The sequence below is a fragment of the Urtica dioica genome, chromosome 1 (genome assembly GCF_054948205.1).
Source record: "Urtica dioica subsp. dioica isolate 48M chromosome 1, U.dioica_male_clone48M_v1_H2, whole genome shotgun sequence".
NCBI classification, from domain to species: domain Eukaryota; kingdom Viridiplantae; phylum Streptophyta; class Magnoliopsida; order Rosales; family Urticaceae; genus Urtica; species Urtica dioica.
The window spans coordinates 2,726,654-2,743,540 of record NC_142756.1 but is presented as its reverse complement, the minus strand read 5'-3'; the positions used below and the strand labels follow the sequence as shown (position 1 = coordinate 2,743,540).

Here is a 16,887-nt window from a genome sequence, read left to right as displayed (position 1 = left end):
AAAGATCTCAACCCGTCAAGAACCTAAGTGCTTTTGTTCGAGCTCAGCTCGGATGGACGACTCAAAGGGTGACCTAGAGTTGTTTTAACGAATTGCTTAAATCTTTGGAGATGAAGATCGGTCATAGCACCCTACAACAACAAAAGTTAAAACCTCTAAAGGCAACTAATAATATTAATAGCTATATTATTGCTAATCAAAAGTCGACCATCCGTCCGTGGTTAAATCTTTGATCTTCGATTAAGGAGTAAAAATTAAAGATATGGCATATTTAGCTCCTTAACTATATCTGCCTTTGTCCATATTTCAGGCCCTTTAAGAAAATAGTCACAGTTTAATTATTTTACTTGAGAAATTCTCAAACATAAGTCAACAGTACTTTAAGAAAACATAAACGAAAAAATTCTCAAATATAAGTCGTTTATCTAAACTATATGTAAATAGTTAATTGTTTTTTTTTTTTTTCTTTTTTGATAATAAAAGCCGTGACTTCATTGTGTAAATAGTTAATTGTTTAATGTTTTCTAAACTTTATCTAGATTAAAATTTACACGTTTGAAGTGGCATAATTAATACTAAAATCCATGTTTTACGTCACATATTACACGTTTGAAAAGCTTAAAGCACAAAATATAATACGTGCGTAGTACATGTATAATATATATGCAGAAAAATTGAGCCAGCTCAAGCTCACAAGGGGCATAAGCCCTCCCTCAAATTTTTTATTTTTAATAACAGTTTTTACTCAAATTTAATTTATTTTTCTTTTATTTTTACCTTAAAAATTTACAAATTAGCTCATTTGATTTATTTTTTCACTTTGGCCCCACTTAAAAAAATTTGACAATTTTTCTTTTAAATTTTTACAATGATAAATCTTGTGAAATAGTGTGAGTAGGGCAGAAAGCAATAGGGTTGGCCGGGATCGTGGTACTCACGCGCGCAGAAGCTTCAACGCGACTGGGCGGGCGCGTGGCAGGAGGAGAGGAGGATTTGGGCTTCTGGGCCGTTCTTTTGTGGCTGGGTGGGCTTTTGCGCATAATGCCACGTAAGGTGAGTCTGAAATTGTCTAGAAGCTTCTGCCTCAATTAATCCGAATTACCGGAAGAGAAGCCCAAAGACGATGAAGAAGAAGACGACGACGAAGTCACACCGCCGTTCCTGCGACTGGCAGAGAATCTGAGGGAAGAAGATGAGGATGAAGAGTAACAACAGCGCGCGTGAATCAAAGGCGGCGATGCCATTTGTCCTTGTCTCTGTATGTGTATATATATACAATAATATATGTTTGTGTATATATGCAATAAATTCAAGTTCTAGAAGATTGAGAAGGAGGAGGAAGAGGAGATTTGGAATGATGTGTCCATGCCTCTTGGATTTGGATTAGGATTTGGTTCAATTTCAACTGATGAACGCACCCACCACAACCATGACGAGACCACAATCATGCCCATTTGATTTTGCGATCTCTCTCTCTCTGGGTTTCGATACGATTGAGCGTCGCGTCTGAGCTTACTCGCCGTCAACATTCTCTCTCTCGTCGGCTGAGCTTACTCGCCGCCCTCTCAGGTATATACCTTTTTTTCTTCTTTTATATTAGAAATGGTTAGCATACTTACTCGATGTGTATTTTTTTTTTCTAACAGTTCTTGCCATGGAGAAAAAGGGATTTTTTAAGATTGTAACTTTATGGCAACTTTATAGTATAATCTAGAAACTGAAACTGGCGTAGGAACTGTTCTAAATTTGGAAATACTAAAATCTTAGTGATTAGTGAGAAAGAAAGTACCAAGCCAAAACTAAGATTAACCCACCCGAATATGCTTCCATTGTTTTCCATGCCGAGACTCAAAAACAAAATTGTTACGCCGATTTCGATCAAACATTTGAGACTTGGTTAATATTGAAGATTCGAAACACTTGTCCCTTAATTAGAAAGGTTCACATAAACGGTCTTGTTAATACACATTCAAGATCATTTCCAAATCCTAGACATAGCCCTAGTAATTCTCAACCCGTCCCGATTGTGTATTTTGTACCGGATCTAAAATACAAAATACACAATCGGGATGGGTTGAGAATTACTAGGGCCAGGTCTAGGATTTGGAAATGATCTTGAATGTGTATTAACAAGACTGTTTATGTGAACCTTTCTAATTAAGGGACAAGTGTTTCGATTCTTCAATGTTAACCAAGTCTCAAATGTTTGATCGAAATCAGCATAACAATTTTGTTTTTGAGCCTCGGCATGGAAAACAAGGGAAGCAAATTCGGGTGGGTTAATCCTAGTTTTGGCTTGGTACTTTCTTTCTCACTAATCACACGGATTTTAGTACTTTCCGAATTTAGAACAGTTCCTACGCCAGTTTCTAGGTTATACCTATAAAGTTGCGATAAAGTTTCAATCTTAAAAATTAACATTAAAATTTAGAGTACCTTAAAAAGAAGCTCAGAATATCACACGGCCTATGAATTTTCAGATTATAAAATTTACTTGAATTTTTCAGATTATAAAATTTACCTGAATTTTTCAGAAATATTTTTTTTAGCATCTGGATTATTTCGCAGATAACAATTTTTTTTTTATTCATTTTAAAATACAGAATGTCCTTTTTTTCAATCAAATATCGACTTCTTAATTTGAAACTGTTAATTGTTAACAATAAAATAAAACTGTTAAAATAAAAAAATATATATAAATGAAAGCTTTAATCAAGTAAACTTGGTTAGTTTTTATTTTTGTTATTATTTTTAAACTTAAATCGACGTATTAAAATTTGTTTCTTTCAAGGTACTGGTGTGGTATAGGATTTGGTCCTTTTTAGCAAAACGAGTTTATGGGCCTTGTAGGGACCGAGCTCGCGGCTGAAACACGCCGAGATGGGCTTGATCGACCTAGCCCATGATGGACCTTAATTTTTTACACAATTTTTTTTTCCTCTTATTTCATCTTAAAAAGTTACAAATTAGTCCTCCCCTGATTTTTTTTTTTTCATTTAAACCCCACTTAAGTTTACAGTCTAGCTCCATCCTAACCTAGCCTATAAAGATCTCAACCCGTCAAGAACCTAAGTGCTTTTGTTCGAGCTCAGCTTGGATGGACGACTCAAAGGGTGACCTAGAGTTGTTTAACGAATTGCTTAAATCTTTGGAGATGAAGATCGGTCATGACACCCTACAACAACAAAAGTTATAACCTCTAAAGGCAACTAATAATATTAATAGCTATATTATTGCTAATCAAAAGTCGACCATCCGTCCGTGGTTAGATCTTTGATCTTCGATTAAGGAGTAAAAATTAAAGATATGGCATATTTAGCTCCTTAACTATATCTGCTTTTGTCCATATTTCAGGCCCTTTAAGAAAATAGTCACAGTTTAATTATTTTACTTGAGAAATTCTCAAACATAAGTCAACAATACTTTAAGAAAACATAAACGGAAAAATTCTCAAATATAAGTCGTTTATCTAAACTATGTAAATAGTTAATTGTTTTTTTTTTTTTTTTTTTTTTTTTTTTTTTTTTTTATAATAAAAGCCATGACTTCATTGTGTAAATAGTTAATTGTTTTGAATGAAAATTTATATAAATTTCATTGTGTGCGTATGCTTTAGTCTAGTGATCAAGTCCTTCGGAGTAGATCTTTCATTAAAGAAATGAGTACGAAATTTTGCTTTTCAATCGAATATAGAAGACATCCAAATCACACGTAGTTCTGAGAACATACTCGGTTTATCAAATTACTCTTACCGGTTAATAAAAAACAACCAAACATACTATGCAGAATGTCGTCTAAAATTTTAAAGAAACGCTTCTAGCAGTCAAATGCCTCCCTAATTTTTACCTTAATATTTTGATAAACTCTTATAATTTTAGCCCAACGTTATATGATTTTTATAAATTTGTTTTCTTAAATCTTAGAAGCCATCGCCAAGGCTCGAGGAACTCTAGGGACATGCGACGACCCTCCAAATTGAGAAACACTTGTTATTTAATTTTTATTTTTTTCAAGAGGCCCAACGTACGGATAAGGAAAATAAATGTGCAAGAGAATGCTTAATGTACAGATTAATTACTTGTGATCATAGTCATCATACAACTACTACACAGAAAACAAAAAGCCACCTCGTTTTGTGCTTGCTAGGTTTGACGGATTGTTAGAGAACGTGATCAATTTGTATATGAAAGGAAATTCAAGCCTTGAAATTGTTGTGCTAAGTACATCTCAACTGAGATCCCACGCAATAATAATACGATTTGTAATAACGAAGGAGAATATTTGACAACTACCCAAAGACGACTTTAGTTAAAGCATGTATAAAACAAAATCTAAAAGATACACACATATTTGACAATAATTATGTATAATTCAAAAGATTTGTTGGGTCTAAGTATTTATAACTGTATTGGTTAAAGCCACATCAGCAAGTCCGGATATGGACGTCCTTATGTTGTTGAGTTGAGACTAGGAATGGTAACGAGTATAGGTTTGAACGGGCGTACCTATTTCAATATCCGTACCCGTTTAGTAAAATACCCGTTAACTCGTTTATTTTAACGGCGTGGGTAACGGGTTTGCGAAATTTCGATGTTTTGTTCGAATACTGCATGAGAGAGAGAGAGAGATCTCAGAATTAGGGATTTTGAAATTAAATTGGATTTTTACTTTAAAAAATAAATCTAATTAACTAATTAGTAAGAGTATAGTAGGTATACAAATAGATGACCTCACTTTCTACAGCATGTTGACTATTTGTTTAATGTTTTCTAAACTTTATATAGATTAAAATTTACACGTTTGAAGTGGCATAATTAATACTAAAATCCATGTTTTACGTCACATATTAGAGCGAAAAGCTTAAAGCACAAAATATAATACGTGCGTAGTACATGTATAATATATATATATATATATATATATATATATATATATATGCAGAAAAATTGAGCCAGCTCAAGCTCACAAGGGGCATAAGCCCTCCCTCAAATTTTTTATTTTTAATAACAGATTTTACTCAAATTTAATTTCTTTTTCTTTTATTTTTACCTTAAAAATTTACAAATTAGCTCCTTCTGATTTATTTTTTCACTTTAGCCCCACTTAAGTTTAGAATTTAGCTCTGGCCCTGTATGTATATATTATATGGAAGAACTCATAGCCATGTCAGGAGTATAAATCCCGCATAATTTAAAATAAAATAATAATAAATGTCCATGCAAATTTTAATTTTAGTAGAATAAGAGCCAATTAAATAACTAGATACACACATATTCATCCTCAACAACAGACACACCAAAAGTATAAAATATTGTACTAACGCTTAACACACCAATCACCAATCGCGCTTTCTAGCGGGGTGCTCGGTGTATTATAGTGAGCGTGAACTATGATATATAGCTTTAATGTTCAAAAGTTAAGTTAATGAATTTAATGCACCATTTCAAACGCTCAATTTTCTTTTTGGATTAATACAATGCACTAAAAAAAAAAACTTGATACAAGTTCCAATTGTAACGTATATCAAAGCTTGTGATCACGAAAAAAAAACAATTTAGAATTTAGGTGTTTTATTCGATTTAATTTATTTGTGGATCTCAAAGACATCGTATAGAAATGAATATTAATTATTTTAATAATATCTGCGAAAAGTAAATAGAAATGTAAACGATTTTATTGTATATCCGATCTCAAATACACTTGGTCGAGCTCGATCAGTATAATCCAATTGACAAACTCAAGAATACAATTGAGAGAAAAAGAGAGACAAGGATGTAAATGAAGAACGTGCAAATCTTCTGTGAATAAGAGAATTTATACTATGACGATGTGCGATATCTTCGGAGACACGTCTTTGCGACTGCGCTCTTCATTGCCTTTTCTTTTGTCCTATCGCTCCTTCGTTTAAATTGGCTCAGTGGAAGACGTCTCCGGTTTTTTAGCCAAGATCGCATCTCCTACGCTGATTTCGACTTCGTGGTGATCTTTGGCGAAGGCACCCTGAGTTCGTGGTAATTATTCTGTTGACAACAAACGATAAACGACTGAAATCTCAAGTCATTTGATCATTTAATGGATTGTTTCACAAAACAGGATTATTGGCTTGATGGTCCAATGTCATTTTATTAAAGAAGGTCGAATTTTACTCTCACAAATACTACTATTACTTTCATAAAGACTAAAATAACGCATTATTTTTAGTCAAGACCACTATTTTTTTTTTAATTTGATACTAGTATAAATATTTGAAATATTATTTTGATATCGAAAAAATCTATTCTGATATGTAAATATATTTGATTAATCATAATCATATAAAAAACTCCATGAATTAAGAATTGGAATTTTATTTAAGGAGTAGAAGTACAAATATTATGTGCCATCTTCACACACACACACGCACACAGAGGAAAAGATCCCACAGGATCACCTTGATCTCTTCTTAACTATACTACTAATTTCAGGGGCATAAATATAAATAAATACCATGAAATAAAGGAATTCTTTATTATTCAACGAATCTAAACGTAAAAATATATGAATTGTAACGGTAAGCAAGTCTATAAATACCAACAACACATGGACAAGAACAAGTTGTCCTATTCCGTTAAGGCCGGGTACACCTATTCCGTTACCCGTACCCGCTATAATTTTTTACCCGTTACCCGGACCCGTTTACCCGGATTTTGAGACGGGCCGGGTAACGGGGATACCCGCCGGGTAAACGGGTTAAAAATGTTGGACCCGTTACCCGTTTACCCGGTTAAAAAAAGGGTAGCGGGTTGGGTAGACCCGCTTACCCGTTTATAAAATAAAAATCCATCAACAATATAAAATTTAAAAATAATATATCATCTTTAGGTAAACATATGATTTATTATATTTTTAAAAACAATATTTAAAATATATCATCTAATTAGGTAAACATATGATTTATTATATTTTTAAATATTTAAAAGTTAACGGGTCGGGTCCCGGGTAACCAGGTACGGGATGGCTATTCCGTTACCCGTACCCGGACCCGTTAAAACCTTAACGGGTATTACCCGTTTACCCAAAAAGAACGGGTATTACCCGACCCGAATAAATCGGGTAACGGGCCGGAACGCGGGTAACGGGTCAAATTGCCATGCCTAAGAACAACATATTCGAATAAGCTCACACATTAGGCATTATTTTTAGTCAAGACCACTATTTTTTTTTTAATTTGATACTAGTGTAAATATTTGAAATATTATTTTGAAATAGTAAAACTCTATTCTGATACGTAATATATATTTGATTAATCATAGTCATATAAAAAATTAACTCCGTGAATTAAGAATTGGAAATTTATTTAAGGAGTAGAAGTACAAAGATTATGTGCACACGCATACTAAGGAGAAAACCCCACAGGATCACACCTTGATCTCTTCTTAACTATACTACTAATTTTAGGGGTATAAATATACATAAATACCATGAAATAAAGGAATTCTTTATTATTCAACGAATCCAAACGTAAAAATATATGAATTGTTACGGCAAGCAATTCTATAAATACCAACAACATATGGACAAGGACAACATATTCGAATAAGCTCACACGTAAACAAATAAGCCACACAAGTGAAATATCGTATATAACTATATTACTATGATCATGTATGGTTTCAACACAAACTATGTTGTGACGATCACAATTATTTGGTTATCATTAGGGCTCATGATCTCAGGCGCTGTAATTAGCGAAGAGCCGATAAAGATATCTAATCCGCGGGACCCAACCGCCGTGACCATCAACAACAAGATGAACATCGGAGCGATTATCATAGTCCATTGCAAGTCAAAGGACAACGATCTCGGTCGACATTTCTTGGCACCGACCGAAGGCTACAGGTTCAGTTTCCACCCAAATTTCTTCATTTCCACCACACTCTTCTTCTGCCAGATTGAATGGCCTGGAAACTCGCGCTACATCGACGCCTACGTCCAGAAAAGAGACCAAGATCGCTGTCACAGCGACTGTTGCTGGAACATTGTTCCCACCGGAGCTTGTGACTGTCACTCTGGTTATTGTATCCCTTGGAATAAATAATCACTTCATGCTTGATTTTCTATATATATGCTGATTATAGAAATAATTAAATAATGAGAAGAAGCTAATTAAGGCTTGTTTATTCTTGATTGTCATTTTTGTTTAGCCTCTCCATTTATTTTATAGCACTAAAAGTAGGTCTGGAGTGATCAGACTCCTAACTTAGGGTGGGGTTTTAATGGATTTATTTTGTAGGGAAAGCTAATTTATAAATTTTAAGGGGTCGTAAAAATATAAAATAACTATATAATTCGAATTAAAAATTCAAAAAATTAAATAACTTATGCCCTCTTTCCTATTTCAAGAATTTTATAGCACTACAAATATTCACAAATGAAACCAGATGCCCCAGGCTGATGTAATAATAATAATAATAATAATAATAATAATAATAATGATAATTGTTGATGAAGTACTCAATATCTCGTAAGATATACTATCATTATCTCCTATGTTTAAATTAAAAACTAAAGGCTTGGGTATAAAATCAGAAAAAAAAAATATATCTTTCAAGGATAAAAATAAATATATTATTGTTGTTTTTTCTTGAAGCCTCATTTAAAACTTTTTTCATGAAAACTGACGAAAAAATCTCTGGAGAGGAAAGAGTGCATAAAATTTCATTAATCATTGGTCGTTACAATGAGGTGATGAATACAATTGATATATTTTTAAGAAAACTACTAATTTAGTCATATACCACCAAATCAAGGAGTTCTTTAATTAACGAATCCGAACAGATTAAATACAAGATATGTTTTGTAAGGATAAGCAAATCTATATATACCAACAATATATATGGACAAGGAAAACACATCTTATTAATCTCATACATAAACAAATAATCCTCACAATATTGTTAGTATTATTAATACTAGGATCGATGATGTCCAACTATGGTTTCAACAGCAACTATGCTGTCACAATCACAATGGGGTTATTATTAGGGCTCATGATCTCAGGCGTTGTTAGCCAAGAGCTGATAAACATACCTCGTCCGCCGCTCGGCACCATCGTGACCATCAACAACAAGTTGGGCAACGGAGCTAGGCTCGTAGTCCATTGCAAGTCAAAGGACGACGATCTCGGTCGACATTCCTTGCCACCGAACGGAAGCTACAAGTTCAGGTTCAACCCCAATTTCTTCACTATCACCACCCTCTTCTTTTGCCGCATGGAATGGCCTGGAAACTCGCACTACATCAACGTCTACGACCAGAAAAAAGACCAAGCTTGCTCCATCTCCGACAACGCCTCAGCCACTGGACCTCACCGTCTCCGCCGTCCCCTGCTCAATCTCCGACGCGCGGCGCAAGGTTAGTCTGATTTTTTTCCCTGTTTCATAAGTATTATATATATATATATATATATATATATATATATATATATGTTTTGTATTAATATGGTATATTTGTGTAATAATATATGTATATATGTGTATGTTTAGTTTAGATATATTTGTGTTTAGTTTAGATATATATGTGTATGTTTAGTTTAGATAAGTTTATATCTAAATTATATGTGTATGTTTAGTTTAGATATATTTGTGTTTAGTTTACATATATTTGTGTAATAATATATGTATAAATAATTTATATATTGTGTTAAGTAGTTTTAATTAGATTAGATAAGTTTTAATGTGTAACTTAATTAGTATTAATTTGATAATTTTACATGTTTAGTGATTTTGTTAAGTTTAATAATTCTATTAGTTTAGGTTAAAAGTTTAAATTGATTGTAAATTAATTAGGTTAAAATTAAGTTTTAATTGTTTTTTAACATGTTTTGATATATAGTTTGTGACATTTTAAAAAAAATTTCTTTTAATTAATTTAGATTAATTGTAAGTAAATTATTACCTAGAAATTGTAATTAGTTTAATAATTACATTTATGTTGCTTAGTTTATAATTAGTTAATTAATTTGTGATAAGTTTGTATAGTTGATTTAACATGTAATGGAATTGTAATTTAAATAAGAAAAATAGTTTTGTGACATGCTTTGATAGTTTGTGACATGTTTTGATAGTTTGTGATATTTTGTTTATTTCGATTTTTCATTTATAAATGTTGTGATCGAACCACGGAGGTTCGGTTTAGGGCTGAGCTAATTTATAGGATAGTTCTGGATGGTTTGTGTATGTTTTTAAATAATTTTGCAGGTTTTTGGTTTGTCAGTATAATAGGAGAAACTCTGCCGAAATTTCGTTAGAGTTTCGAATTAATTAGTTTAAAAACTCCCAACTTATTCAATCCGAGCTCAAAATAACATAGAATTCATAATCTCTCTTTCATTTTGTTCTCCGTCGTCCTTTATCAATAACTCTTCCAAACTTTCATTTCTCGCTCTCATTCAGCGAAATGTCCAATCCAAGTAGAGATTGGATCACTGAGAATAATCGGGTGACATTGCAGTACAAAACCGGTGTTAACGAGTTTATTCGCGCTGCAAGAAGATTCCCTAACGAAAAAGCCAAATATCGGTGTCCTTGCAAACTTTGCAACAACGTGAGATGGCACGACATCGGGGTTGTTAGGAATCATTTGCTGAACAAGGGGTTTACCCCAGGCTACACAAAATGGTATCATCACGGCGAGCTTGAGCGTGTCGTCCTTCCTCATGAAAAAGATTCCATCGGAGGAACAGATCAGAGAGGAATAGGAGGATTGCACGGTGCTGTGGAGGATATCAGGGATCACGAGGATTTCGACGATGCTACGGAGCCGACCCAGAGCGAGGTGCGTGCAGAGGAGCAAGTGGAAGACCTTTTCGCCGAGTTGGAAGCAGAATTGTACCCTGGATGCAAAGAGTTTTCTTCTTTGTCCTTCTTGGTTTCGTTGATGCACCTCAAAGTCACGAACCATTGGACAAACAAGTCGTTCACAGAACTCTTGCAACTCTTGAAGAAGTCTCATCCAGCTGGTAATCGAATTCCGGAGAAGCATTACGAGGCAAAGGCGAAGCTGAAGCGTTTTGGCATGGGATACGAGATGATCGATGCGTGTATTAACGACTGTGTCCTATTTCGAAAAGATCTCGCGGAAGTCGACGTGTGCCCAGTATGCAACGAGAGCAGATGGAAGCCAACTGAGAAAATGATACCGCAAAAGATTTTGCGATATTTTCCCCTGAAAGATCGATTGAAGTGGTTGTACGCGTCCCGAGATCCTCGTATCTCTTGGCTCAGGCTCAGGACGACAGCTCGTCCTCAAGTTCTTCATCGAAGCGCGTTCCAGATCCAGTGGTTAGCGAGCTACAAGCAGCGTTGGTCGCACAACAGGCTGCAATGGAAGAGATGAGGCGTGAGCAACGAGCTCAGATTGAGGCGTTTCAGCGACAGTTCTTTGCCTACACACAGCAGCATCTGTCTCCCATGCAGACATCCCCCGCGATGCTGCACCCTGGGACGACGCCGCCATCAGCTTCAATGCCGAATGTTCAGACGCCGCCATCCGCTTCAATGCCAAATGTTCAGACGCCGCCATCCGCTTCAATGCCAAATGCTAATCAGACGCCAGGTTCGGTAGAATTTCAGCGACATCGTTCGAGCGGCAGCGCACCAGGCCGCCAAGGCGCACGAGGAAGATCTGGCGGAAGAGGAGGCCGTGCATTCCAGAATTGGCAGACTTCGAGTGAAACAGGGAAACAAAAAGAATAGATTGTAATTTTTTTAATTTATTGAACGTAAATTATCAAATTTTATGAATTTAATATTAGAATTTCTATTAAATTATTTATATAATTATTCTAATTAATATTATTCAAATTATTTATTTAATTTAACAAAAAAATTATTTAATTAATTTTTAAATAATTTTTTGAATTATAATTTTTAAATAATTAATAGGCTGATTCTATTAGAATCAGAATTAAAAAAAAAACTACAGACAATCAGATGCGACCAGTCGCATCTGATACTATAATTCCCGCTTTAATATCTTATTTTGGAGGATATTTAGGTGCGACGTTTGGTGCGACTAGTCGCACCTAAAATGTCGCACCTGATAGTAATGACTTTCAGGTGCGACAAGTCGCATTTGATATCATCAGGTGCGGACTTTCAGATGCGACTTTGTGGCATCTAAAGTCGCACTTGATGATACTTTCAGGTACGACTGTGGTGCTTTCAGGTGCGACTTTTGTCGCACCTGATGCTATCAATTGTACTAGTGAAGATCACTGTCACATTAACTGTTGCTGGAACATTGGTCCCGCAGGAGCTTGTGACTGTCGCTCTGGTTATTGTATCCCGTGGCATGTAAAATCACTTGATCGTTGATTTCTATGTGTGTTGATAATAGAAATAAATAATGAGAAGTTATGGTTTGTTTACTGTTGGTGCTCATTTATGTTTGAGCCTCTCTAGTGATGACGAACATAATGGTGCTCTAACAAAATAGTCAAATCGAAACGTTAAAATTTCAATTTAGCCAACGTTTCATAAGTTTTAGTCAAATAGCCATTTACTGACGTGTCAAAATTTTTAGCGCTTAAAAATACCGATTTTGTCTTTACTTAAAAAAACTGCCTAGTTTAATTTATTAATTTTCAAAAATTCAAAAAAGAAACGTGATAATTAGAATTCGTCATTTGGGACTTCTCCCTAATAAACGCATACTGATTTCTGAAAAAAAAAGTTATATAATCTATTCTGATATGTAATATATATTTGATTTATCATAATCATATAAAAACCTCCATGAATTAAGAATTGGAATTTTATTTAAGGAGTAGAAGTACAAATATTATGTGCCATCTTCACACACACACACGCACACAGAGGAAAAGATCCCACAGGATCACCTTGATCTCTTCTTAACTATACTACTAATTTCAGGGGCATAATTATAAATAAATACCATGAAATAAAGGAATTCTTTATTATTCAACGAATCTAAACGTAAAAATATATGAATTGTAACGGTAAGCAAGTCTATAAATACCAACAACACATGGACAAGAACAACATATTCGAATAAGCTCACACATTAGGCATTATTTTTAGTCAAGACCACTATTTTTTTTTTTAATTTGATACTAGTGTAAATATTTGAAATATTATTTTGAAATCGTAAAACTCTATTCTGATACGTAATATATATTTGATTAATCATAGTCATATAAAAAATTAACTCCATGAATTAAGAATTAGAAATTTATTTAAGGAGTAGAAGTACAAAGATTATGTGCTATCTTCACACACACACGCACACAAAAGAGAAAACCCCACAGGATCACCTTGATCATAGGGGCATAAATATACATAAATACCATGAAATAAAGGAATTCTTATTATTCAACGAATCCAAACGTAAAAATATATGAATTGTAACGGTAAGCAACTCTATAAATACCAACAACATATGGACAAGGACAACATATTCGAATAAGCTCACACATTAACAAATAAGCCACACAAGTGAAATATCGTATATAACTATATTACTATGATCATGTATGGTTTCAACACAAACTATGTTGTGACGATCACAATTATTTGGTTATCATTAGGGCTCATGATCTCAGGCGCTGTAATTAGCGAAGAGCCGATAAAGATATCTAATCCGCGGGACCCAACCGCCGTGACCATCAACAACAAGATGAACATCGGAGCGATTATCATAGTCCATTGCAAGTCAAAGGACAACGATCTCGGTCGACATTTCTTGGCACCGACCGAAGGCTACAGGTTCAGTTTCCACCCAAATTTCTTCATTTCCACCACACTCTTCTTCTGCCAGATTGAATGGCCTGGAAACTCGCGCTACATCGACGCCTACGTCCAGAAAAGAGACCAAGATCGCTGTCACAGCGACTGTTGCTGGAACATTGTTCCCACCGGAGCTTGTGACTGTCACTCTGGTTATTGTATCCCTTGGAATAAATAATCACTTCATGCTTGATTTCTATATATATGCTGATTATGGAAATAATTAAATAATGAGAAGAAGCTAATTAAGGCTTGTTTATTATTCTTGATTGTCATTTTTGTTTGAGCCTCTCCATTTATTTTATAGCACTACAAATAGGGACGGAGTGATCAGACTCCTAACTTTTGGTGGGGTTTTAATGAATTTATTTTGTAGGGAGAGCTAATTTATAAATTTTAAGGGGTCGTAAAAATATAAAATAACTATATAATTCGAATTAAAAATTCGAAAAATTAAATAACTTATGCCCTCTTTCCTAATTCAAGAATTTTATAGCACTACAAATATTCACAAATCAAGCCAGATGCCCCAGGCTGATGTAATAATAATAATAATAATAATTGTTGATGAAGTAATCAATTTCTCGTAAGATATAGTATGATTATATCCTATGTTTAAATTAAACACTAAAGGCTTGGGTATAAAATCAGAAAAAAAAAATCTTTCAAGGATAAAAATAAAAACGACAAGAAAAATAACAGAAAACAACGACGAAAAGAAAAGACACCGTCTAGTAAAACGACACCGTACAACAAAAAGAAAAACAACAGTAAGAAAACGACAAAATAAATAACAGAAAAACGACAACTAGAAAATCCTCTTTCTCTACTAGCACAATAATTTTCATAATTCTCTCTTCGCAAATGAATGTTTATAGAATCTCCGCCGTGTGTTACCAACACAGGTCCTTGTCCTTGGTGGAGTACAATATGGAAACTCAAAATCCCTCCTAAGGTTAACAGTTTCCAAATAATTACTAACGTTTGGATTTCTTTTTTAATGGAAGATTGTACTTTTCTCGCGCTTTGGGGTTGCCTCTCGTTGCAAGGTTAAAACACCTTGTGAGTGGCCCGATTTTCAACTTTCTATTTGGACTTTATTGTTGGTTTGCCTATATCGATTATTGAACAGGTCTTGATAATTTGGTGGGAAAATATAGGGGATTATGAATATGTTTTTACTACAAGGGATTCCTCATCTCCGCGCAGCACACCGTTGACGGAGTGATTGACTACATATATAAGTTTTCCGGTTGGGTATTCTTTAAAGAGGTTTTAACGAGGCCTTTTTAAAAAACCCAGCCTTTAGTTTTTTAATTTAACATATTAGGAGATCATGCTAAATCATACGATGGAAGATGAAGATTATATCACATCATGTATTATGATTACAAATAATTAGCTGCTTAAGCCACAGAATGTGTAGCAATTTATTTTTGGCCAACGTTTTGTTAATAATCCGTAAATAGCCTAGTTGCTTACGTGGCTGCACATTTATGAAGGATTTTTTTTTTACAGATTTGCCCTTGTATACTCGGATTAGTAACTTCTTATTTTAGGCAGTTTTTTTGTTTAAAATTTGAAAATGAATTCGGCAAGTATTTGAATTTTTGGACGTGTGGATATGGAGAAATTTCAGCGTTGACTTAACTAATTTGTTTCATTTAGGCATTTTTTTTTTAAATTTTGAATCAAACCGATTAGCAAAGTAGTTAACCTGGTTTTTTGAATTTTGGACGTGTGGATTTGGAAAATATTCTTCATTTATTGATATTATTTTGTTTTTCATATTTCCAGAATTTTTTCCAGTTTATTTACACGAATATACTGTAAATATGCTTTGTATTTACAATGAATATACTGTAAATATGTTTTGTATTTACAATGAATATACTGTAAATATGCTTCTTATTTACACGAATATACTGTAAATATGTTTTCTATTTACACGAACATACTATTAATGTGAGCAACAACCAAAAAAAAAACTGTTCTTCGCGGTGTCCATGATTCCGATCGGGACCTTGGACGCAGATCGCGGAGAGGAGGACGAAGTGACGCTTGACGGCGTTGGTGACGTGGTGGTGGTCGTGATTAGAAGTGGTGGCGGCGGCCTGAAGGAGGTGCTGCCTCTCGCGGAGCTTGGAGGCGGGGAGAACCATTTCACACGCACGCACGGCCAGAACCATTTCACATGGCCAAGACCAAATTTAAACCCAAGCTCGTCCAAAAATGAAAGAACAAACAATCTCAATCCAAAAAGCCCCAATTTCAAATTCATAAACCCCAATTCTCATTTTTCGGCCAAAATCAAATCATAACCACCAAATCCAGCAATTCACAACCCGAATCTAACCTCTATTTGAAGATTTACGCTCGGAATAAGAAAAAACCTAATCTTGAACCCTAAATTTAAAACCCATTTTGGAGAAGAAGATTTATCACCTTTAAGGCTGTGAAATCAACTCTCCGGTGCTCTTTGCGTCGTTTCCCGGTGTCTCCTCTCGGTCCAGCATCCTCGGCGGCTCGTGGCTGTCCTCGTCTTCTCGGCTGGAACACGCGCGAGTGGTGCTTGGTCTCGGCCATTGATGGCGCTCAAGGAATGAAAAAGAAGATAGGAGAAGGAGATGAAGGAGACGATGACGATGAGAGAGAGGAGGGGGGTGCTCGGGCTCGGCCATTGATGGCGGCCAGTTTTTTTTTTTCTTCTGAAAAGCAGTAAATAGCGTGTGAATGCAGAGATACGGTTATAATGACCTTCCTCGATTTTAGCCATCATTAATGACCAAATATTTGAGCTGATGATATTTAATAACCGTGATCACAAAATGGGCGGGAATAACAAAGGGCAATCCCGTCCCATTTTGACTGTAAATAAATCCCAATGGCTATTTACCATTAATTAACTAAATGTGGGCTAAAAATAAATTGCTTATTTTCGGGAGGCCATTTAGCTTAATTACCCTTATTATTATTATTATGATTATATTCGTCATCACTAGGTTTTCTCAAACAATAATGGCCACCAAGAGTAATTAATTAAAAACCTTATGAGCTTCTCATTATTCAATTATATTTCTATTATCAACATACATAGAAA

The 16,887-nt window shown here is 34.6% G+C and overlaps 1 long non-coding RNA gene across 3 annotated transcripts; it reads left to right on the top strand.

Moving 5' to 3' along the window:
- The first annotated feature begins 1,040 nt into the window (after positions 1–1,040).
- On the top strand, positions 1,041–8,088 carry LOC149406323 (uncharacterized). 3 transcript variants are annotated; one of them, XR_016296002.1, is made up of 3 exons: positions 1,041–1,258; positions 1,388–1,569; positions 7,701–8,088. It is a non-coding gene; the product is annotated as an uncharacterized LOC149406323 (long non-coding RNA). The 3 variants fall into 3 exon arrangements; XR_016296003.1 differs by lacking the exon at positions 7,701–8,088 and adding an exon at positions 3,924–4,537; XR_016296001.1 differs by lacking the exon at positions 7,701–8,088 and adding an exon at positions 1,647–2,600.
- The last annotated feature ends 8,799 nt before the right edge of the window (positions 8,089–16,887 follow it).